This window comes from Apus apus, chromosome 4 (genome assembly GCF_020740795.1).
Source record: "Apus apus isolate bApuApu2 chromosome 4, bApuApu2.pri.cur, whole genome shotgun sequence".
Taxonomy (NCBI): Eukaryota; Metazoa; Chordata; class Aves; order Apodiformes; family Apodidae; genus Apus; species Apus apus.
Genome location: NC_067285.1, coordinates 97,247,453 through 97,273,511, shown reverse-complemented (window position 1 = coordinate 97,273,511; position 26,059 = coordinate 97,247,453). Strand labels below are relative to the sequence as shown.

The window sequence follows — 26,059 nt, the reverse complement described above, 5'->3', positions numbered from 1 at the left end:
TGTTCACCATGAGGACAGTACCAGAGCCCAAGTTCCTCTTTCTTAGCATTTTAGCCTTTAGCTAGGACAGAATAAGTTTTACTGTTGCTGTTCTGTGACGGATGTAGCCAAATATAAAGCTCAAGGATTCAAGTGGCAAAGTACTCTTGTGTATACTTAGTGTCTGAATCCAAGCTGATGTGAGTATTGACTGTTGCCTAAATAAAGATCAAAGACAAAAAATGATGGTAAAAAAGGTCAAAGTAGTAAATGCAGTTTTATTAAAAGTTATAAAATACTAGAGTCACAATGAAGCAAAGCCTTTCAATGTGAATACCATTTTAGGGTTATATTTAGTATGTTCAATTTTAGGAATAGGTTTGACTGTTTTCTTGTCAAAAACAAGATTTAAACCTAAAAGCATGCTGAAATTAAATTTTTCCTGCATTGGCTTGGTCCTAATTTTCATGAAAATGCTTGAGAAACATAACAGTAGTTTTAATGACAGATAAACAAGTTATTTTTGTGATCCAAGTAGCCTTAATTTATGCTATTTGATGGTTTACAAGTATTTCACAAAGTAGTGCTTTCACAAATTTTGCTAAAAACAATGTAGCTAACTAAAATAATAATAATTTATTATAATTTTACATAACTAAAATGCTACATCATAAATGTTCAGGTTTTAAAGGGAGGCACTTAACTTCTGACAAAACAATACAATAAACAAACAAACAAACAAACAAAACCCCATACAGAGGCCTACCCATATATATCCCTAGGGTTCACATATGGCTGACAGATAGAGCCCCAAAAAGTGATAGCAAATGGGACTTCTGTTCAGCATGCAGAATAAAAAAAAATTAAACAAATTTAAGTTACTTAGCAGGCACTTGTTTGCATTTAGCCAAAACCTCTCTAAAATCCCATCCTCTACATGGTACAATCAACACTGCACAGAAATATATCCTGTCAATATGCAGATGCTGCAACCTGAAGTGTGCTAGCCCATTTTCTTTGGAAAAGCAAAGGATGAGTTGATTTTAAATGCATGTTTGTACAGTAAACTAGTACAGGAAGCACATATTAAGGATGTAGGAAGTTCATGTTTCCATCTTCTGCCCGAGGAAATTGAAAACCACATCTCGTGTATCCTGGGAGAACACTCAGGCTCTCAAACCATAGGGTTTTCTGTGCTTTTAGTGAAACTGTGCCAAAGGCAGGAAAACAGAAGATTCATTAAGCACAGCTGAGAACCTTCTCATACCATTAAGCTGCAGCATTTTTCACCTTGAAGAATAGATCCTCCCATTCTGGTTTCTGAATGAAAAACAATTTGTGTAACTTAAAGCAAGCAGCTTTAACCACAACTATTGAATAAAGGGCATTTTGAGGATTAGATGGCAGGTCAGTGGGGTTTTTTAGGACTTCAGGACTAATTTAAGGCGAAGTACAAAGTCTCCCTGTTTGTGGCTTCTGACAGAGATGGCCACAAGCAGATACCTTAGAGAGTCTGTCATAATATAAATCAGTTAAATTACTAACAGTTCAGAGATGGTCCTCACGTTCTCTGATGCCACAGCAACCTTTTAGGATATAAGAGAACTATGAAGCTACTTCCTTAGCAGGTAATTATTAATTTAAATCTAAATTGATGGTTGTCTTATTTCATATTTTTGTAATTCCAGCTGCAGAAATGTCACCATTTGCTAGCATCCTAAATGGTTGTACCTAATGAAGATACAATATACTTAATAGATATTTGAATATAGACATAAGCAGGTTACAAATACTGCCAGGTTTCTGCTTTATTAAAATATGGCATAGTTTTGCATTATTTCCTTTCAATTTTAATTTAGAACGACCAATGGTTAGGAAGTGTTCTTCTGAATGTGATGAAGGATGGAGGTTTAAGACTTCTTGCTAAGTTAAATGAGAAGAGTTCCTTTTCAGCACCCAGATTTCACTCCAAGATCAGTTGTTCTATAATAACATAACTTACAGACCTTTACTTCTTGCATATGTCCAGTTTCTTTTAATTTTGTCTTTCAGTTTCAGAAAGTAAGATGTCTTTTGTTAGCTTCAAGTTATTTTTATTTGTGATTGGTGCAGAGGAACTTCACATCCAACATGCAATTCCTACATTTAATAACTGACTTTTTAATAGCTGACTTTTGAAGGTTTTCTGCTCAGAACAGGGACTAATTCTCTCCCTAATCCCTCCTGAAGTACCTACAGCAACTCCGTATTGTATCAGGAATTTGCCTGCATTCAGATCCATTAATTTTATTAAGCTCTCTCCAAATCACAGGGGAAGTTCAAGATGTAGTAAACACAATTCACAATGGACATTCAGCTGCATGAAAAGTCACCTAAACTGACCAGTAGGAAAAACTGGAAATGAAAACACTCACTAAAGTAGCTACTGAAACCAGTATCACCTACTTCCAGATGGATATGCTAATGCTTACTTTTTCCCTTTCTTGTCCAGTTTGCTTGTTGCAGCATTATTCTGTAACTTGGACTCATGTTACCACAGGCAGAAAAGAAATCTGAACATTTATATTCCCAGATTTTGTCTTAACCCCTTTAGAAGGAGGATAAGAGTCAGGGCTGAAGGACTGGGGAGAAGATACGTCTTCTCTGGAGTTAGGCATACTTTGTATATATGTAATGAATAATTCTCTGTAAGCAAAAATGTAGGGAATGCAAGACAATCCTGGCAGAGTTAGGTGCAGACAATGTATTCGGTTTTTACCAAAATTTCCATGCTTCAGCAAAATCTCTTTCTTAGTCATTTAGGTACTGTAGGAATTAATTTAGGGGAAATATAAGACCCAAGAGACTTTAGGTATCAATATCCTGTCATTTCACAGTAGGTATGTATTATACACTAATATTTAGCTCTGTCTCTAGAGCATTTCTAAAACAACAGTTGACATACTGTGTTAGTAACAGACATGACAGTATTTAAAAAATGAAAAAATATGTGTATGTGTGAACCCAAAAATGTATTGATTGAAAACAGTGAGTATGTGAAAACTGGTATCTGAGATTTAGAAGATCTAAGATTGAAGACTTAAGCACAGCTATTCCTAATGGAATAGCTAGAGTACATGTATAGTTCAGTGTATGTTTCAGGTACCAGAAAACTCATAGAACATTTAATAGATAATTAAATTTTACTCCTAAACATTTGCATTTCTTTAGTCTCAGCTACAGAAAGAAAAAGTTACAGGGGAAAAGTGGCATTTACTTTGAGGCGTCATAGAAGTGTCAGTGTAGTTTGTTTACCTCTTAATGTTTTTGACAAGTACAAAATATTCTGCTACAGGCTAGATGACAGTCTACTTGGTATAAATCAATCTCACACCACTGAATTAATTAATTCAGCTGTATGCTGATATGTGACTACTGAGGTTCTCACTCTCTGGCAATGATTTTCTTATATCCAAGGTTTCCACTTTTGCAAAAATTCACTTGCAGCAAGAGGAATCCAAAGAACAAACAAACATCTCACTTAGATCTGTGGGGTTTTGTAGTGTGTGAGCTATTTCTAGTTTGATCTCTCCAAGTAATTTTTCTTTTTGTTGCGTGCCACTGATAAGGTGTCAGTGATATAAGGGTCAGTTGCTATCTGTTGAGCATTGCCAATCTATTACGACCAGGTAAAATCATTACTATGTTATAGTGACATTTGATTGTAAATTTTAAAGAGCAAGTATCTGTCATTCTATTCTATTCTAAAAAGAGAGCCTTAACTCCCATTAATATAAAACATTGTCTAAGTAGCAAGAATACCAGCAGAAGGTCCAACACACATTTCACTAACTCACTCTGGTATATGGCAAGTTCCTAGCATATATTTGTTGTCTGGTATGTGTGACAAAAGGAAAAAATTCTGGTCCTTCTACTTACAGATCAAGGCAGAAGAGGCCTTTGAATGGTCCGATACCCCAAAAAGAGAACTCCCTACCTTTCTCTTCTAATGGAATCTTTTCTACTTTGTCTCTGTTTCAGGTGATGACTTATTGTAACCAAACAAAACTTGTAGTGTTCTTCAGTTCTCTTAACTCTCATATTGTCTGTCAGTGTGAGACTTGAACGTTTTCTCCCATCTCTTCCCCCAACTGCAGATATGCAGCATGTTCACAGTGAAGCCAAGTGGCTTACCTGCCAGGATGAGCTGCATCCAGTGCAAAAAGCCAGAGAGCAGGGTGATGTTAAGCTGCAGACACCACTGTACCTCCCCCAGCATCCATATGTTCCCATGGGACTCTGGAAGAAGCACACTATCAGTCATTGCAGTCCTCCTATTATATTTTTACAAGGACACTTACCATCGGACCACAAGAACCCAGGCAACCTCCCTCTTGTACGATCTATCTCCCTGTGCTCATGCACTGCAATGCCCGTTGACAGTCACTTGTGCAGGAGGTATGATGGCCTGGCAAGTGGCTTATGGATAAGTATCTTTGGGAGGAACATTTTAGCCTTTTATTCAGATATATCCTGGCTATCCCTTTAGCAATGAAACCCAAATAAACCTATTCTTCACAACTTTTCCAAGGACTAGGAAGAGCATGTGAGCTTAAAGTCTTCTCAGGTTTTGTTAGACTTGGTGTTCCTGTAAAATACACTAACAAGCTAATTAAACTAGCTGGGGAAAACATGCTTAATGTAGTTGCTACCAAAGAATCTGTACCATCACCTAGCTACTCAAATTCCACATTTTAAAAACCCTGGCATGTCTGTAAATCAATGAGCTATTTTTATTAGTTTACCTTGTGGTAAGCTGGTGAAACCTGGAATATATTTATCCATCTTCCTATTTCATTTATTAAGAACAGCAAGTTCAATACAAAGCACACCTGAGCCCACTGAATTTTGTCAGATGTTTATGTCATCTCATTATCCATCTTCTCAGACTACTTCACCTTAGTTTCAGTTCCTTAATGAAAACCAGTCATTTATCCCGCTGATTTGATGTAGTACCTTAGTGACTTTCAGAATTGTTTATGTGTGAGATAAATTCCCTGTTCTGTTACACCTCTACTCTTTAGAGTATTGTTGTCAAAAAGCGTAATGCCGATTTGCTGTCTATGCAGCTGAATTTTTTAAAAAGTAGCAATGGACCTGAGCTAGGACATCAAGCTGATGCTTCCTTGCATTTTAAATGCACAGAGATACAGTACAAATTTAGATCAAAACTAAAAAAAAAAAAAATTAAACAGAATTTTGTGTAATGATTACATAATATTTTGTTATTCTTTTTGTTAGATGTAAGTGTAAGCAAAGCCTGAATAATGTATAGTCAGTGAAGTTACATATCCTGGGGCATCAGCATAATTAAGATCATATTCTGGGTTCATTTTCAAGAGCTTAGTTGATGTATAGGGACAATTTTATCCAATCAGTCTCTCTACCACAAAGTTGTTGTTTTTTTTTTTCTAAGAAAGATGTAAACCTGTGAGAATGACCTGAACGAGACAGCAGCTTCCCCATGGCAGAGCCCAGACTATGAGGTATTCAGTAGAGCAAAAAAGTGGTGAATTTCTTCAGCTGCTGTTTGCTGCTAGATCACTTGAATGCAAGGCAGAGTGGGTAGCTGCATGGATCCTCGGTACAGAGGCTCCAGGACAATTTAGAGTAAAATCCCTGTCTCGTGTGTTCTTTGCAGAAACTTTAGTACAGGGTAAAGACAGCTTGGAAGTAGGGCCTGTCCACTCCTTTTAAATACATGTTTTTCAGGATCAGCTTCTGTTCTGCCTTCTTCGGTGACCCATATACACATATTGTCCCCAAACACTGACATGCTTGCACTTATACAGACAGGTTCATGTGGCTGGACTTCCTAAAACAAAAATTCAAACTGCAGCAGATCTAACTATAAAGGCTTGTAAGAGAGCAATTTACTTTTTTTATCTGGGTTAACTCACTGTCAAAGCATTATTTTTATTATTTCTTTAAAAGCCTGGGCTAGCTCCAGGCCCTGTGTCCCACAGCCTTTGAGGCTTTCCTCTGCTTTATTTCATCTTCCTTCTATAAAAAGTGAATATGCCAGCATCCAGCTACATGTAAGCAGTTCTGGTTGCTCCTTCCACAGATTTCCTGCAGTTCACAGCTTCTCTACATCCTGCTCTGAACTCTATTTCAGCCAGCCCATGTTGCATCCAGCATGTCATAAGCTGCTGCAGCAGTCCTCCTGTTTCTCTGCTGTAAAACTCCTTTAACTTTTCTGCTTTCTGACAGTTTGCCCTTGCTCTGATTTTACCTTCTCAGAGTACGGTGTCACAGTCTGCCAAATATGGTGTGCCAAGAAAGAGGAACACATCTGCTTGTACATCCTGGCTAGATCAGCAGAAAGAGAATTGATTTGCTAAATTTTTGTTTGGAGATTTTATCTTTCCTTCATCCAATATAATTAAATAAACCTGTGAAATAAAAATAATATAAAAATAAAACAAACATATACATAAATATATAAATATAAAATAATATATTATGTACACGTGTATAAAATATATAAATACATATGAATATATAAATAAAATAATATAAATAGGAATTAAAAATAAATATAAATAAGTAAAGAAATAAATGGGTTAGACCAGATTCTAAAATTCTAGAAAATGCCACCCATTGCCTTTGTGAAGTGTTAAAGATGCTGGGTTTTATATATGCAGTTTGTATCAGCTGATGATCTTAAAGGTTTTTTCTAACCAAAATGATTCTGTGAATAAGAGGCAGCTGGGATTTGTATGTCAGTAAGAGTTAGAATTCATTGCCAGGAGTAGAAAAATGAACACAATAAATTATAAAGCCAAATAAAATTGTCAAGATACATTTTTGAAAACTCAACTATTTTTCAGCAAGATTTTCTGTACCTTTCACAATTATTAGATGTGACAAAACAACTGGTAGAAAATGAAAGTTCTAATTGTGAGTGTCTGGACAGCTACACAAATTAACAAATTTCTTTTCACTGATTAGGAAGGAAAAATGAGGACTGTCCTGACCAGACAATGAAGTCTTACTGCACAGAACAAAACTGCAGGTTAAGGTGCTTGTTCCAAGACTTAGATGAAAAAGCTTGCTTAAGCACCAGTAGAGCAGAATCCCAGAAAATCACTGCTAAACTTTATATTTGAGCCTTATATTTGAGTTAGTTTTTCTTTTGATCACTTACTACTTTTTTTAACACTGCTTGCAATTATGCAATTGTTCACAGTGTGGATAGAACTTCTACAGCCTGTCATATCTCCAGTTTTGTTTTGAGTGATCACCAGCACTGCTATGAACTTCCGCATCTGTGCTCCTACACCTTCTCAGCAGGGCTGCTAACCCTTATTCTAGATGTGTTCAACCACAAAGGTAAGCAGAGAATGTCCAAAAAATTGGTGCCTGGATACACAAAAAATGATACGTTCCCTGCTTCTTGTATACTGCCTGCATTGCAGGATCGGGTTGCTCTGCTGAAGCACATGCGTGGCTTTGAGTGGGGCAGTGTCAAAGGATTTAACTTGAAATGGCTGCACACCATTTTATAGCACAGAAGCTAATCTGACGCAGTACAAAAATTCTTACCTTTACTATTTTGCAAATTTATGACTAACATGTCTTGAACTAGCGTTCACCTGATACTCAGTATCTCAACATTGGTAGTGATGTGATGAATGACATCTCTTGAAATATGGCTCCAGGATACTGAATAATCATGTAAAATTTCTAAAAAATTATTTTCCACTGAGTTATCACAATGGGAGCATATAAGCCTACATCTAGCTAATGTCAGGTTTGACAAAGTTCGTCTTGTGGGGGTTCCTAATTACCTACTGAACATTTTTTATTCCACTGTCTGAAGCAGTTACTGATTGCTGCACATTTGATACTCAATCATGTGGTCTTGCTGTATCTGTTGCCATTGACCATTACTGATGCCTCAAACAATTTTCAAGGCAGAAACAATTCAACAGTAGAACTATTTACATGCAGTAACACTGCTTTGGGTACATTTTTGAGGATGAAATTTGGAGTGCAACCACTCATTCAGATAAAAGCTTTCTGCCAGCAAGGTTTAAAATGGCTTTAAGGTGGCCTCCAAGAATACAACTATACAGTTGAAATGGGTAGGATATACTATGTATGGAAGTGCAAGGTAAATAAAAAAATGACTTAAGCTTAAGGTGGTTATTCTAAACCCCACAGAGAGATGCTCTGATAGTTTGTGGGTGCACATATTTTATTGCTGGTCCCTACACATAACTGAGAACCATGAAAATAGCCCTTCATCAGTAAGATAGGAACAAGAATCATAAGCAAGTTCATAAAACACAACAAACTTATCACTGTTATTTCAAGAACTTAAATTGGTTTCTTAAGTTCAGACAGAGTCTCCTTTCCTAGTCAGTGCAAACCACTTGAGAAAGTTTTAGCTTATAGTATGGCCAAATCACCTTCTGGAGACTCTTGGATTCACTTTTCACTGGACATGTCTTACTCTGTCAATTATAGAAGTCCAAGGCTCCTGGAAATCTCAATTAAATACCTAAAATTTGTCAGAGTAAGATGACCCCAGGAAAATGGTTCCAAAAACTTCAAATATACAAGGCTCTGTTGTAATTCAGTTAACAGACTTCCAAATTAGTCAGAAAATGTGATCAAAGCCTCACATTAAGGCATTATTAAGAGGAATATACTTTGATCATGACTAATGAGGTGCAAAAGCAGAAAAAAGAAAAAGGCAAAACTTAAATGAAATAAAAAGATAATTAAATGTAAGAATTAATCTTCCTCCATACTTGCTTGTTGACAGGGTGGATGTTAATATTCGTGCGTATTTAGACAGATACTGTTATGATGTTCTGTAAACAGTTATTTTCAAAAAAGCTGAGACTACGTTTCCTGAGAGTAAAAAAGATATAACATAAAAATGACAGGTTAGAGATAGCTTAAATCTATTTTTTTCCATACCATCTCAGGACTCAAGTATCAAGTCTAAATTCCAGGGTTTGGAAAAACTGGTGAGGCTTTACTGATTCAAGAAAGGACTAGCACCAGCAGAATACTGTAGCCGTTGATTAAGCTTTGCATCTCTCTGTAAGAGATTAAATGAGTATCCTATTTATTGACAGAAAACATTAATTAAATGTTTTTATTTAGTAAGAGAAATAATAATTTATTATATTTTTAGGTGTATCATTAATTTGCCAGATAACACAGTACCTCTTGTTTATTGATATTGGTGAGTTTTGTACTGTAAAGAAGTAGAGCCACTCTAATGGACATGAAGGATGAGGCCTCTGTGCCCTCTTTGAAGAGTCAGTGCAATAAATATGTGTGGTAATAAAGCTAGATTTAAAGGGAATTTAAAATCTGTTATTTTAGCACCATTCATCTTCAGCTTTTATTGATCTGAAAAAGCCTGTGCTACCAAAAATACAACTGCCTTAGAAACTATTCTGAATCAACAGCTCTGAAGTATTATCACAGCTGTTGGTGGTATGAAAAATAATAAATATAACACAAATAATACTCAAGGTCTTAGGTTAAATATCAGCAACAATAATGTATAAATAATAATTTTAAAATAAATAGTATATAATTTTATAACATTAGTATAGTGTTGAATTATACTATATTTATACTATATGATTATACTATATAATTACAGGTATACAATTTATAGTATACACTTTATTCTCTATTAATATTAAAATGTTATTATAACACATATTATAAAAGCCAGATTCACTCATATTTATGTCACCTTTTGGTAATATGCATATGATAATCTAAATAACGAAATGGAGTCCATATCCTGAATATGATGCAGGATTTTACTGAGCACTACTTTATTGAGTTAAAATATTCATTTTTTTTTAATTCAGAGATCTGGAGGAAATAAACATGTCCTTTTAATCTTGTGACCAATAAAGCTGTGAAAAAAAAGTAAATTTGTCAAGTTTGCTGCAAAGGTAGAATTTGATTTATACCCTCTGAGAATGGCATTAATGGCCAGGTTTTTCTCCATTTTCTTATTGGTGAATGATGGCCCTGTACCATGACATAAAAGAAAACAAAACCAAAAAAGCTTTTAAGCTTGATAAATGGAAATGCTTTAGAAGTGCAAATTAGAACAACCCTGGGGAACTTATTGCCAGAATATTGCTATTCCTAAAAGTTCATGAAGTATTATTTGGTGTTGGACCAGATGACCTCGAGATGTCTCTTCTGGCTTCAACAATTCTATGATTCTTTGGTTAACATGATTAACAATTTAAACAGCAAGAAAATTAGTATAGTCATAAATTCATAGGAATTTATAAAAAATACCTACAAGAGGGGAAAAAATTCACCTGTGTTTTGCAACTTTCCACAGAAAAAAAAGAAATTGAATACACCCCAGGGAAGTATTATTTTGTTAAGGTAACACTTTAAATCTTTGGTCAAAGAAGCCCAAATCCAAGCTTCAATATATACTCTAAAATATATTAACAGATCTGATAGGAATTAGCAACAGACACAGACTACAGCTTCTGTGAAGAATTTGCTTATGAAGTGTTGCTAGGTTTCATATTACATTTTTTTAGGAGTGAATTGCCTTTCTTTTCAGTTATCTAGTTTTAATTTCCTATTTTTTTATCTGTTAGATGTTTAAAATACTAAATATGATAGTCTGATGCTCTTCCTCTTCTTGATATTGATGGATTTTTTGATCCAGAAGTTTAATTTTATTATGGTAAAAAGTCAGGATACATGCTGTATATGCATTCATTACACCTGTATATTGGCTTAGTATAAGAAATGCCTTATTGTTAGAAACACTTTGACGTCAACTGTAAAATGAGGTCATGCTTCTAGATGTAAAGTGGTTACTTTAAAATGCCAAAATCAGTGAATTATTATTATGATACCAATTTCAGACCATTGAAATACAGCATTTTTCTTTGTGTTTTAAACTAGCCTGCACTGTGATTAAATATTGATGTTTTCTATGTACGTGGGTCTTATGGAGTAAATTGCAGAGCTGGATGTTATTTTTTAAACCAGGGAACTGACAGTTTTCAAGCTAAGAACTTTGACTAGGAGATGCTTTATTAAGCTGCATTATAGTGCCATATTTTAAGCAGAAAAGAAAGTAACAATAATCCAAATATGAGAAGATGATAATGGAAGATTTGATTGCAGGATGCTGCTGTAGGCAACTATATGGAAACTTTAGCATGTATCTCAGTAATAAGAATGAAGAGAGGCCTATTTCCCTCTTCTCCTGTGTCTCAGAAAGGGTGATCTACCCAGGCTTGTCACACTTTCTGGCTTTTATTAACAAAGAGGTACTTCAGGTTGGAGGCTAATTATATATCCTTATATTTTTATTTAACTCTCCTTAAAGAGTCTCTGTATGTACAGTTATTCTCACTTTTAACCAGAGATGGAATCTTGCTGAAATCTAACTAAGACTACTAAGACTATCTTTAGATTTACCTCTTAATTGCTTCTATATTAGGGAATGTACTGGCTTCTGTTCATTCCCTAAGGCTCCTTTTGGTTCCCCATGGGTAGTAAGCTGTTCTTATCCTTTTATATGGGCTCCAGCAGCTTTTACAATTCTAAAATGCTCAAACTTAGTCCTAAAACAGTCTCTGTTTTAAGTTGCTTTCATTATCAAATAGAAAAGAAAGGTTATTTCTTGAAATGCTGGACTTTTTGGTAAGGTAAAAAGTCAGAAACAACAAAATAACATCAAAATTAATTAATTAATTTACTAAAGTGGTAACTAATTAATATGAAAAAATATCAATTAATTCCTTATTTCTTATTAAAATGTTTTGTGGAACAGATGCTTTTCAAAAAGCAAACAAGTTAAAACCAATTAATATTTGTTTATAATGCTTATCAACATGTTTAATAACCCTTATTAACATTTCCATGAGCAACTGTGTTTGTCAGTATTTCTAAATTCAAAAATGTCTCTTTGGCTACGGAGTTTATGATTGACAGATGGTGGCTATGCAATGTATTTTGGAACAAATGCAGCTGACAGACTGTAGGTGGGTTGTACATAAAGCTGGCCAGTTTCAGTGTTCTGTCCCCGTATGAATAGCAGTGTCTAAGGTTATTTTTTAATTTGCTTCCTATTATTTAGAATAAAATTTAATGTTCTGATTTAAGTACAGATTTTTTTTTTTTTAAATAACCAGTTCTTCAGATGGTGCAAACTGTGTTCACTTGACTGATCAAGCATGGAGCTAAAGAAAACATGTTGATTTAGATTAACTGAGGATGTGACTACTAGTGCATGTATCAGGAGTCACAGAAAGATATAAAGATATAAAAATGTAAAGAAACTCCACTGCAATTTGTAAAGGTTAACATTTTGTCTTCTTCAATGAAGAAACTTTGGCATGTTCTATTCGTTTTATCCATCAGCTAACAAGATAATCTCCTGGTCTGACTAGACTCTGAAAGATACTCTCTTAACATGAATAAATTATCTATATTTTTAATTGTAACAGCATTAGTAGGCCATCAACAAGATAAAAATATGCCGTACAGCATTTAAAGCCTTTTTGAAAAGAAAAGAAATGGAAATGAAGAGGAGATGTTTGGGCATAATAAGTATGAAATATGTATTGATATGATCTCAAATTTAGGTAAACTTTGCTTAAGAAGGTGCTTCAAATTGAGGGATTATAAGCACTACACATCAAACCTACCATTAGCATTGTATGTACTACACTTTGTAGTAGATAGACTCGTTTAATGAGGCTATGCGACAAAACTTTCTCCTGCAACAAAAACAGAGTTAAAAATGGCTCTAATGATTTTATTGCTCTGAATATCCAAAGGATTGCCTCTGAGATAAACAGCTTTTTTGAACTCTTTGATTCTTTGAAAGGTTAAATATAAATCTTGCAGGATCTTAAAATCTTTGTGTCACGTCTAGTTCCAGAATAGTGACATTTCATCTTACTAAGGTCATTGCTTTTTAAAAAAAAATCTTTGCCTAGAATATACAGCTTTCAGACTTCAGCAAGATTTCCCCCTGCCTATGCTCCTTTTAAGGAAAAAAAAAAAAAAAGTTAAAAAGTTGCTAAGGAAAGAAGGACTGTCAGAGCACCATGAAGAAAGCTGTGTTGCCTCTAGCACTCATCAAAATAATTAGGAGAATGAAGTAGTTTTCTGTCTGCCTGCACAGGGCAGAAACTTTTAAAATATTGACACTGTTGCTTTGGGAAACACGAATTTCTCAGCTCGAACCGGAGACATTCAAACTAATTAACTATTTCCATATAAGAACTGCAAAGAGAGGTCTGTTACAAACTCCATTTTATAATTACATTATACTTTACCTAATTAATGCTTAAGTAGAAGCTCAAGGCCAGTTTCGTTTATAATTATTCACTTGTCTGCTTCTTGAGTTGAACTGCTGGTATTGTTGTATTAAAGGATTTTTCTAGCTAAAACCAACAGGATACAGGGCTTTCAAGCTAGCCAAGCCATTTTCTGTACAAGCAGCTTGTCCTGTTTTAACTCTGTCCAAAATACTGCCTGCAGGAAGTTGTCTATAAGAGGATAAGCTCAAAATTAAATCAGTTTTTAACCAGCTTACATTAAATTTGGAATTTTTTTTTTGTTTTTCTTCTTCAAGTAATACCCGATTCAAGCCAATATGCTTAACACTTTCAGTTCACATTAACATCTGTGTTACTGGGAATAATACTTTTCCAGAGCAAAAAAGTTGCTGATCTTTTTTTAAACATACATTGGGAGACAAAAAGCTCCATTAATGTTTTCCCAGATGGCATTAAGCCAGGGCCAGGGTTAAGGTCTGATCCCAAGAACAGTTGTAAAATATACATAGTCTTCTTCCCCAGTGTAAGTACAATAATCACGGTAACATACTAACCTGGAATTTTTTCCTATAACACACCCCAAACTTATGGATTAATACTTTTCAGCTATCCCTGGCTACATCTCAGTTTGAGATTGCTGGCTATTTGCAGCTACCTTCCTTCCATCAATAGTCAGTTTACAATAGATTACTGGAGGACTACCTGCTATATCGCAGTAAGAAATGCAATTTCCTGTTGGTTAGCAGCATGGAATATTCTGATGGAGGAATAAATTAAATTGTATTGATACTTAGGCAGATTTTTTTGACATTCTGAAGGTTAGGTAACAAAATCTACAGTTAAGAAAGACTTTGTAAGACACAACAGTTCGATTTTATTAAGTTCTATGGTATGTAACAAGGGGTTACAAACACCTTGGAAGGAAACTATATTCCATGCATTTTCAGAATATACTGTGTATGCTTTGGGGGGATTGTGAATTATGTCGACCTAAATCACACAAGTGTAGGAAAGATCACTCAAGTCTAAGCTAAAATTTATATTAACAATGTGGTGCTTTAAATCTTATGTTAGGTTGAAAAAAGTTGTATATTCAATTCTTCTGAGCAGGACCCAAAATCAAAATATTTTTTCACATATCCAAACAGAAGGCTTTGTTGTGATCAAAGATGAGTAAAATTTTAGAGAAAACAGGGACAGAATTTAAAGGGATTCTAATGTATACAAATTTGATTCCTTAGATGCAAACACCAGGGATGTGCTTATTCTCTGATGATTCTCACCTAATCAAATTACAGCCGACCTGTCTTCACAAGGTCCAAAAGCTCTGGGTTAATCAGCCATGTTCAGCTGCCCCATCTAACCAGTGCATGATTTAAGGAGGTCATTAGCTCCTGCAAGAAACTGGATGAAATAAGGACTGGCAGACTCTGATTTGAAGATAGAACTGAGCCAGTTGTGTTGAATGCAATGATCAAATGAGTGGTAATTTGCCGAAGGTGGTTTTTGTTTTGACTTCCTACAAAGGGTTCGAGTTTTTAGATGCTGAAGGGTCTGAGAAAGGTGGCAGCCATGAGGAGAAACTTTGTTAAGAGGTGCTTAAGAGGGAGAATGAAAAGTTCTGCAAGAAAGGTATGGCTGTGCAAGGGAATGTGATCACCAAGATATCATGTGAGAACATGCAGTACATTTATAAGAATAATGGCCAGGCAGGAACTTTGCAAAATGCAGAAGTCACAAAGCCAGTTGTAACATCGATGTCTCCCACGCTGGGAATGTGCTAACAGCTGCTGGCAGAAGGGCAAAGGGCAAGAGAAACAGCTTTTCTAGTACTCACAGCCAGGTAGGAAGCAGAACTGGGAAGATGTCTGAGCATTTCTAAATCAGCACAAAGCGAAAATGAAGCAAGGGTGGAAGAGAAGGCTAACAAACTCTCTTTGTTTCAGAGGTTCATTTTGAAAGCAGACTATTGTGCTGAAAATGCTTGACAGGAAAGGAGAAAATATAAAAAAACTTCAAAGTCAGGAATTGACAGGGAGAGTGGGCTCTAAATTTGTAAAGACAATTTTCATGGGTGCCAATTCACTTAACTGCAGAAAGAACTTAAGAGGTGTGTTTTGTAATTAACAAGCATGAGGTGAAATTTGCTGCTCTAGATGAGAAGTGAAGGGAGACCCCCCAAAAAAGGTGTTAACTGGAATTGGTCTTACTGTGCCAGGTGGTTACCTTGAAAGGTGAATGTTATTAAATGCTGCCTCTGGTTAGGTGATGTGTGAGGTGAACTCTGAGGTACTGAGACCAAATAAGGAAGCAGCTGAGGGGGCTGTAAACCATCTGGCAAGAAACTAGGGAAGAAATATGTTTTGTATTACAGAACTTGGCCTGTTTTTGAAAGAGACTTTTAGAGGGATGTGTATAACAGCTAGCTAGATTTTCTGTGGGTTGTGAGGTCTCAAGACTAGCTGTTCAGTTAATTGTGCTACTTCACTGCTGTGGTGAACTTGAGAGAGAGAAAACCAGGCAGTTAATGGCTTGTGGGTGGTTGGAGTAGGATGATGAAAGTCACAATCTGTCTGGAACTCATCATATGCCATGAAGTCTGAGGTATACTACTGCCGTATGGTGTTCTGAGAAACATGGCTGCCCTACACAATGAAAAATGCCCCCATTTGAAGTCATTTGTAGTGAGCAATGTCCCTGTATGTGACTGTATAACCTGGAGCACAATCTAGCAGCAGTAAGTAGTGGCTACGCTATTTACCATTATAAAGATTAATGTCAATGTTTTACCTTTTTTGTCTGATAATTCATTCCAGATAAAACCTTGTGATTTACTTCTCCTCTGGTACAAATAGATCAAGGTTATCATGTAATTGGCTGAGTTCATCAAATTCACCACTTACGTATAACAAATTGGCATTTCTTCCTTCTTTCTTTCAAATACAAAATGTCCAAGAAACATGGCTGAAAGCAATTACATTAATGGTAAAATATGTTTTACAATTGCTTAGTTGTTCTAAATTTAAAGGCTATTTAACATTTTTTAAAAGGCACCAGCGTTTTGAAAGATGGAATAATCTTTGGCAAATATCTCTTGACTTTTGACAATGACCAGATATAACCCCACCATTTGAAAGAATCTTTGTGATACAGCAGTGAAATATCATGATGGATCCTTTTCTTTGGAGATTTATTGAATATAACGTAGAGAACAAGCAGGACACAGCTTGTTTTTGTATTGAGCTTAAGACTGAAATTACCATGGCAATTCTCCAGGATATGATGTAGATAGGTAACTGTGACTTACTAGCTTTATAGGTATGTGAGCTTAGTTAGTTCCTGAGGTGTCTCTGTGGAGGTAATCATATTTGTATCTGTCTCAGTTAATTGATGTTATGCAAATATTAATTATTTGCAGTAATGACTTCTTTTGTCCCCAAATAGGATGCTGTTAGGAAGAGAAAAATATTCAGTGAGGCACTGAATGAAAAGGCTGTTATTTGAAAAATTGCTTGCCTGAAAGTTAATAAAGCTAGAAGAGGGAGAAAAGCCAGGCCTTTGCTGTCACATACATAGGTAATGAGATGGAATGAAAACCACAAGTGAGAGAAGCTGCTTGCAAAACCTGAGTAGAAAAGAGAAGGATGAGGTAGGGAGCTCAGTGATGAAGTTCTTTAAGCACAAATATGGGAGGGATGCACAGCTGCAGAACATTAAACTACAGTGTTTTAACTGTACCTGCTGGGAAGGAGACTGTGTCTGGTCAAGAGCACTCCAGTGTTCGGGTTTTTTTTCCTCAAAGGAAAGACAACGTATTCTTGGACAATTATGCAAAGAAGCCAACAATAATATTTGTTTTAACAATGTGTTTCTAAAAACTTATGTGTTTAGGAAGAGCTTAATAGATGTCAACAGGTAAGATGAATCGTTTGTGAGGTTTTCTTAATAATACGCTTCATGTTGAGAAGGGGAGAGAAATATAAGGGCTATGGAGCATGTGAGAAAGGTATGAAAGTTCACTTTTATGCTAAGGAAAAATATATTAAAAATCTATATTTAAAACTAATGGCTTTTCAGAGCCAAATCTGTAGCAGACATCTACTGGAAGTTATACAGATAGACATTAGAGGAAAGGTCTAGGATTTATCTGAAATATGGAGGATGACCATTGGCATTTAAGGAGTGGTAATTAAGCAGCTGTGAAATGAACTTCTGCTAATGAGTTTAACTTTCCCATTTTATCTGAATACTTCTTTAATTCAACTTTATGCCTAGTTTAGAAATCTCCCTGTCCCTGCTACACCTCTATGTACATAATATGAGAACTTCCCCTTGACTTGTACTTTTTTGACTATAATGACTTCAATGAGAAAAATTATTGTGTAAAATGTCAAAGAAAAAATCAACTACACAAAGGGAAGAGGTTTGTTGGGTACTGAAGAACTACTTTACAAAGTTCTGACCAGAAACAAGTTGAATAATAAGGAATGCAAGGAAGATTATATAGAGCAGAAGGATCCAACATTTTAAAATGAGTACTCACTAGACCAGTTCTAAAGTGACTTGACATGCAATATTTTAGAAGAACTGAAGCTTGCATATTAATGAGCAGCACAGAAGAATATTTTCTTTCCACTAGAAAACAAGTGGCTGTGCAGTTGAGAGAGGTAACAGCTGGCATGGGAATCAGTAACATTTTTATCTTAACTTACAAGAACATGAAGTAAGCATTTAAGTAGAGCTCAGGTGGTTAATGGCTCCTTGTATAATGTGTGATGAATATACCTAAGAGGTCATAAACCCCTGGAAATTCCCCAAATACTAAATAGCGAGAGGGAAAATCATGTTTGTTTTTCTAGAAAACCTGTTTCATTGTTTTTCTTAATGTTAGGGTAAGTTCTAATGTGGGCTGAATGGCTTGGGTATTCTTGTCCTGCCAATTGACTGAAGATTCCCCCAGTCTCAAAAAGATGTTGAGGTCAGGGATCTCTAAGTCTCTTACATTTCTATAGCAGATTTCCCCTGCTAGATCAAATAAACAAATGGTGAAGATAAAATTATACCGATCATCAGAACAAGCAACAGTGCAAATCATTACTAGTGTAACTTCACTACTTGTTTATCCAACTAAGTACAAGCAGCAGTTGCTTGTCCCTCACTGTAATTAAATTAGGATGATCCATGTGGTGTTTTTATAGTTACTGAATATATGCAGATACGGACACCTCCACTTTTCTCAACAGCCTTTGGGAAGTACTGCTTCAAGAAGTAGAAAACTACTTGCTCTTAACCATTACATTTCTGAAAACATTTACAGAAGGCTCAGGAAAGATTTTATTAGCTTTGTGACGTTTTGAAGCAGCCCTGGGGGAATCCATGCTATCATTTTGCATGTTACTTCTCAAACCAGGAGCAAAAGAAGTCAATTGAACTGCAGGTACCAACATGTCATGAATGGGCATATCTGAGGTAAATGCCTCCAGCCTCACACAGCTAACCTGTTACCCTGATGATCATCTGCTTTTCTTGCAGCTCAGCTATCTTTTATAGCTGACAGAGAAGACACCCTATTGACATACCTAGCAAATGCCCAAGTCCTTTTTGTATTTTACTACTCCCTGATCATTAATATCCTTTCCTTAGACATCTCTTAGGCTGTGGATTGAGCATGAAATCTCAGCTCTAAACTTGACACTGATGCATGACCCTAGACACTGAAAAGGCTAATTACTTCTGAGAACTATCCCAAGTGCATTGTGTGGTGATCAAAGAGAAGTATTATGGTAGAACTGTAAATTGAGCAAAGGCCTCCTGGGTCTGAGTCTTATCTGCAAGAATTTTTCTGTTGAGGCAGGGAACCTTCTGCCCTTGGATGTATAACTGATGGCTTTATGACGTTTTTCACTTAATAAAAATCTCTCTGTCATTTAATCACAAAGGTCAAACGCTTTTCGTATGCCTTCTCTGTCATTCTGTCATTATTGCAAGCTCTAACAGTGAATGTATTATTGAATATGAGTATCTTACAGAATGAAATATGCACCAGATGTAATGTTTGACTTAATTCTTGGTATATATATTTTTTTTTATTTGGTGAATAAACCAAAAATTGCAGATCTGCAACAGGATGAGTATAGAGGTATCCTCTGTAGAGACTCTAATTAGACAGACAGAAAGAGGAGAGAGACAAATGCCCTAAAAACATACTCTGGCTCCATTATTAAAATATTTGCATGCAATTACAAGAGGTACTGTAAATGCATTTTTAGACCTCATCAGCCAAAGTGGATGGCCAGTACTTAAAATATTTCAAATCAGACATTAGGCACCATTCTCCCCTCCTTGTGATATTTGAATGTGTTGACATAAGGTCCAAATTATAGTCTCTGTTTACATTTGAAACATCATACTAGTTTATAAATCTCAAATTGCAGTAACTTAATTAATCAATATCTTTCTTTTCTTCTTTCTCCATTTCACATTATTTTTCTTCTATATTTATATCCATCTTCTGTAGCTGTTCTTGTTTGGTACCTATGAAAATAAGAAGGTAACCTGCCTTTTGCAAAATATGCTGAAGATGGGACATAATATATATGCCTGAAATGTTATTTTCCATTTATTTGTGCCCCAATGCGTTTATTTTTGAAACCAGTAAATCTCAATACAAACTTTCATACAGTGATGCAAAATTTGAATTAGGCTTGAAGGACAGTAAATAAACGGTTGAGTGGTAAAGGATAGGGTCTGTAATGTGTCAGGAATTATGAAGACTCATACCTCTTAGCTGTTTACTTCCACAATAAAGTTGAGGGGTTGGCTACCTTGTTTCAGTGGGAGATGTTTCTCTTCTCTCTGCACCTGTAGAAACTCACCTCACATAGCAGGCTGATTAAATGCATTACCCAGAGTTTCAGAAAAGCTTGATCTGCTTTGGAAACATTGAGAAATGCCTCTCCATACCACCCACTCTAGTTCTGTTCACTGCTGCAGACTTCTCTTCATGTACAGTGAACAGTATATGTTCACTCTTCCAAGAGGAAAGAATAGCTGCTCGTGAGATCTGCACCCATATTTTCAATTGATTGATCAAGGAAAGAAAGACACAGGTAATACTGTGGAACTCTAAAGAAAGCAGGTGTTTTTCTGGGCATGCTCATTGACTGCACAGTCAGGGCTACTTTGGGTATTGTAGCTGCAAAGAAGAATTTGAGTGAGAAAGCGCAGGCTGGAAGAGGCACCAGCATGCCTTGAACTGTCTCCTGTGGTAGCTGTAGTGTCCTCTGCTAAAAGTCCTTTCAATATACAGCAGCATGAACAGCATTCTTTCAAGTAATAACCTAACAGATGGCATATCAAAGACCTGTATGAGAGGGCAGATGAGTTCTGGAGAGAAAAGGAGCGTCCCACAGCACAAGAGATTTTGGGAATGAACAGGGAGAAACTAGGCAATCAAGAGACTGTCCTTTCTGCTATATGGAAATCCAGATTTCAAAGTGCAGTGAAATAGCCAGTTTGGTTTAATCAACTGACTTCATGTGCTGGGAGATGTGATTTTTGGAAGGCAGGAATGGGAAGCTGCTTCGGCAGATCTGGTTGTTACTGAGAATCCTTCAACTCTCTTTGGGAGAACTGTGTGACCTGCGTTTTCTTTCCAAGCATTGTTTTAACTCTTTGACTATCTTTATGTACTGTGTTACCATAGATGCCTAACTGAGTCAGGGGAGGGATAAGGAAGGACCTTAGGTTTGCTGGAGCATTACATGTTTTTGATGGAGGAGAACATTACTTGCTTCTCTGGCAAGTGGTTCTTTTGCACTATTGCAGATAAATACCAGATGGGTACTTACTTTTTTGGCTTGAGTTTTTTTGTTTTGAAATATGTTGAAACATTTTTCTGAGAAGAACTTGGTGCCATACAGAATTTCTCTCAGCCTTGCCTCATTGATTTGACTGGGTATGTGCCTAGTTCAACATACCTCGGTTAGCTGTAAATTTACCCAGAAAAAATTGTGGATTTAACACCTATTTCTTTCTTTTTTTTCAGTGAGAAAGTAAATCAGGAAGAAAAATCATCTTTTTAATGATCCAGGTAAGTTAGTAAATTCTCTGTTACATAAACAGGAGGATGGAGTACTGCTTCCTGCTCTTGATACCATCACTTTTCTGAAGGGTGATAAATATGGACATATGGAAAACTGGTAAATGAGGCTACTGAGTCTGAAAACATCCCTTGGCACTGTGGATACCTGTATTAACTCGGGAAATTCTGAGCTTCCTGCTACTTCATGACTACCAGAAATTGTCTTCACTAGTCCTGTTGTGGCTTGTTCCAGAAAGTTTGATCAGGTATGTAGTATTCTGCCTGTGTATTATCACAGGTATGCAATTTGTGCTTCCCTCTGGCTATTCAAATCCTAAATTAACACATGTAAAAAACATGAGTAAGGACATCCAAAGCAAGCAATTAAGTTTCAGAGATACAGTGTATTCCAGGCAAACTTAATGATCAAGAAGGGATGACTTCTGAGATAATGAAACTCATATAAGAACAGACAATGCTAATGTGAATTACTTATCAGTGGGCCTTTCTCAAAGTTGTAACAACTGGCTCTTGAGTATCACTGCTGTACCTTTCCAACACTGGACACAATAAGGGAATTCTGTGGCTAGGCTCATTAACATTTCCTTAAGAAATTAGTAAATTAAACAGCCAAGAACACTGAGCTATTGAGTATTCTCACTTCAAGAAGGATATTGAGGTGCTGGAGCAGGTCCAGAGGAGAGCAACAAAGCTGGTGAAAGGACTAGAGGGAAAGTCTTATAGGGATAGGCTGAGGGAGCTGGAGTTGTTTAGCCTAGAGAAAAGGAGACTCACTCTCTTCAACTACCTGAAGGAAGGTTGTAGTCAGGTGGGGGCTGGGCTCTTTTTTCAGGCAACTAGCAACAAGACAAGAGGGCATGGCCTCAAGCTGTGCTAGGGGAGGTTTAGGTTGAATATTAGGAAGTACTTCCTCGCAGAGAGGGTGATTAGACATTGGAATGGACTTCCCAGGGAAGTGGTGGAGGCACCTTCCCTGGATATGTTCACGGAAAGGCTGGATGTGGCACTTAGTGCCACGGTCTAGGTCATAGGCCGGACTTCATGATCTTAAAGGTGATTCCATGATTCTGTGATTGTTTGCTGGTTATTTTGCAGTTCACCCTGATCCCTTATTTAGTTTTTGCTTGTTTGCAGATCTTTTGATCCTGTTCTTCTGTTTGTGAGTCACTTGTATGGGTTTCTGAGTGTGAAGAAAAGAAAAGTGAGAGATTTTGGAGAAAAGTAGGAAAACAGGTGTACGAGTAAGAAACTCCATGTTGCTTCTGAATCACTTTCTGTTCATTTAAGCTTTCTTGGTATATTATGGTCTCTAGCACTGCTTTTTTTTTGTCCATACTGCAACAGTTTAGTAATTAAAAAAACAAAAAAAAAACAACCTAACAACTTCATGAAAGGCCCACTGATAAGGCCTTTGCAATATGATAATCCATTTTATATGAGTTTTATTAATTTAGGAAAAACAAAAAAAACCAAAACACACACACACACAAAAACAACAAACAAAAAAACCACAATAAACACAAAACAAAATACTTTCCTCCTTCACTGTAGCCTTTCCTGAAACACTTTAGAAACTGGCTGAAAGAGACAAACTGCTTCCTTTGATGTGCTGTTGCTCTTATAGGTAAATCAGTCTTGGTGGACAGTCACTGTGCCCTGCTTCTCTTCTCAGGCTAGTCTCAGCATCTTTGCCAATAGATCATGTAACCAATCATACTGAAGGAAAGATTTTAATCACTACAGCAACCACCAGTTTCTCTGTGTGCAAAATCCTTTTCCCAGGGAGCTTGCAACAAAACCAGAAAAGCAACAACAGACAGGTACTATACAGTTGGGCAGAAGACGAGCAAAAAAGCTTCAAGGAGCAAATTTTAAAAATTGTGGTAATTTCTGATGTATGGAATCTGAAACGTAATCATATCTCTGGTTCAGCTCACCAATGTTTTTGATAGAAACTTGCCTGTAAGGGTGTTGGATGTGTTGGTATGATTCTCAGCTATGCCACTTGTGACTTACAGGGAGGAGAGCTGGGTACTCCAGCAAGAATCAGCTTTAGTCAGAACGTGTTTGTCTCTTTCCCCTTCTCTCCACCTTTCATGTTTTAGACTTTCAGGCTCAGACAGGAAACCTGATATAACTTCATTGAAACTGTCAGAGATTCCATGTTCCTGAGATAGAGTTGTGGGAGCAGTGGTTCCTGCAGGGCTTTGCAGGACTTTGCTTCTGGCTTCATCACGGGAAGCTGCTCCCAGACCCTTCTTTTAACTTCCTCGAATACCAATACTGATATTGTAAGCAATTCAAAAAATTATACCTGCCCACTAATGCAGAATTCTTGGTGGTGCTAGACTCAAACATCAGTTTCATACATCTTGTGCATCTTTCTTTCAGGAAGTTGCATCTTCTGTCCTTGTTTCATTTAATGTCTGTATTATATAGGTAGTGTAAAAACTGTTCTTTTAAAATAATGGCTATTAATAATTCAACATATCTCTAACGTGTCAGCACTGTAATTCTTCTTTGTCCAAAAATGTTGGAAAAATGCTAGTTTTGTTTCAGTTTGTAATGACATATTACAACATTTTTAAGTAAATATTATTAATATTAAATTACGGGGGTAAAGCAAATGTCAGCATCACAGCAAGTGAAATTGGCCCTTTTTTTTTTTTTTTTGCTGTTGTTTCTGCTACTTAATGTAAAATTTAATTGCTGCTTTTATAAGAAGAATGACAAATCCTATTGCAAAACTTGCTTAAATAATTTATACACCCTATATTCTCTGATCTACCCAATTCTCTTCTGGAAGTAGCAAGCTGGGAAATTAATAAGAAACAGCTAGTGTCTAAACAAGCTGAAGTTGTGTCCCTGCCCTCTCAACCTTATACTTTTACCCTTTCTGGCTCAATCAATTACTCAAATCAATTACTTTTCCCAGACGACAGTCTCAGTTAATGAAGTTTTTCCTCATGTGAAAAGTATATGCTGAGCATATTGCCTTCTAAAGAGGGAAAAATTCTTCTCTGTTTCATAATAGCTAAAATAAGCAACTGTGATCCCAGCCTAAGCCCAGAACTAAAATGAGGAGGGTAAAAGGGATACTCTTCAAGAATAGTGATCTTCATGTATGGAACTCTGTGACAGTGACAGATATCAGAGGAGGCAATTCAAAACACAGGCCTGGATAAAGGAAAGATTGCAATATTTGTCTGAAGAAGTGATGTGTTCCTTCATGGGGTCTGCAGAATCCAGGGGTAGTCTGAGCTTTCTAGCTGTTCAGAAGTCTTCACAGGGAGATTCCAACACAGATCTGAGGATGAAGGTACAATGTGTATGCTTTGGAAGTAAATAAAAAGACCCAAATAATTACCAGATCCATATCAGATTATTCTAGTTGATGGAAACAACCAGGTGAAGACCCATCTGATAGTTCTCCAGGGCTGAAAGGAAGAAGGTCTGTCTTCATTTTTGCAAAAGCAAAATGCATCCTGGTATAGCACAAAACTGTAATGTGAAGCAGAAATTCCTTTAAATGATGTTAACATACCTAATCTTAAACATTCAGTTTGGGTGTTTGGATATTTAAGACTAGGATTTTTAAGCGTCAACCAAAAAAACCACAAAACCAATCCAAAACCCCCAAAAAACCAACAAAACCCCCCCAAACCAAACCAAAACCTCCAAACTCAGACATGCTAAAAAGAACTTACTGTAATCAAGACTTGCATCATCATACCTTAAGTGGTTATCTGACAGAATACAGCTATGAGGTGACTTCATGCTATTAATGAAGTGAACAAATGATGTGAGGATGACTTTTGCGACTATGAAAATGTAAAGTAAAAAAGCAAAACAAAGCAAAAAACTTTAGTTTTGCTTTTCAAAGTTTAATAGCTTCAGCAGAAGTGAGTTGGACACCCATTAACCTAGTGCATCAGGAGATCAGGAGTGTGTGTTTTGCCCTCTATGGACATGAGGGAGTGAAAGAGTTTTGCCACATCTTGACTGTTTCATACAGTCACTCCACTGCACAAAATTACTTCTTTGTGACCAAGATAATATTTTTAAGTCTTGTGGATTTTATTCCAGTTCAGTACATTCATATCTGAAGGATCCTGTAGGATGAGGTACCTAAAATGATGTGGGAAAATGTCTAAGCTAGATGGATCCTCATTAGGCATAGGAATACCAGTACTGAGAAACAGTCAGGAGTTCTGGTTTTTATGCTATGTGCAGTACAACAGTGGCTGCAGAAATCTGGAAACAGATTAATTGGTAGAAGTAGTAAAAGTTTCTTAAACTATCTTCAAGGAACTAAGTTTATATTTTGAACTATATTATCAAATACTGTCCCTATAGAAATGTTAAGAGACACATGTTAAGCAGCAAACTGGGTTATTACTCATTTCTGCATGGACTTTATCTATTAACAGATAGTTTACTTTAAAGAACATTTCCTGTTCCAGTATATTCTTCTGGCATATCCACTATAAACTGCAAATCGAGGAGAAATAATGCAGTTTATGGTATCTTTAATAAACTTCAATGGCTAACAAAAGATAATGTCATAAAGCAATCTCATCACTTTGCAAGTGAAACTGATTTTCCTATCTGTGATCTC

At 36.3% G+C, this 26,059-nt stretch overlaps 1 long non-coding RNA gene across 1 annotated transcript; it reads right to left on the bottom strand.

The window, feature by feature from the left end:
* Window positions 1–18: 18 nt before the first annotated feature.
* On the bottom strand, window positions 19–24,936 carry LOC127384411 (uncharacterized). The gene is made up of 4 exons (XR_007889415.1): window positions 24,809–24,936; window positions 6,254–6,413; window positions 4,153–4,257; window positions 19–197 (listed from the first exon to the last, which is right to left on the bottom strand). It is a non-coding gene; the product is annotated as an uncharacterized LOC127384411 (long non-coding RNA).
* Between the last annotated feature and the right edge of the window lie 1,123 nt (window positions 24,937–26,059).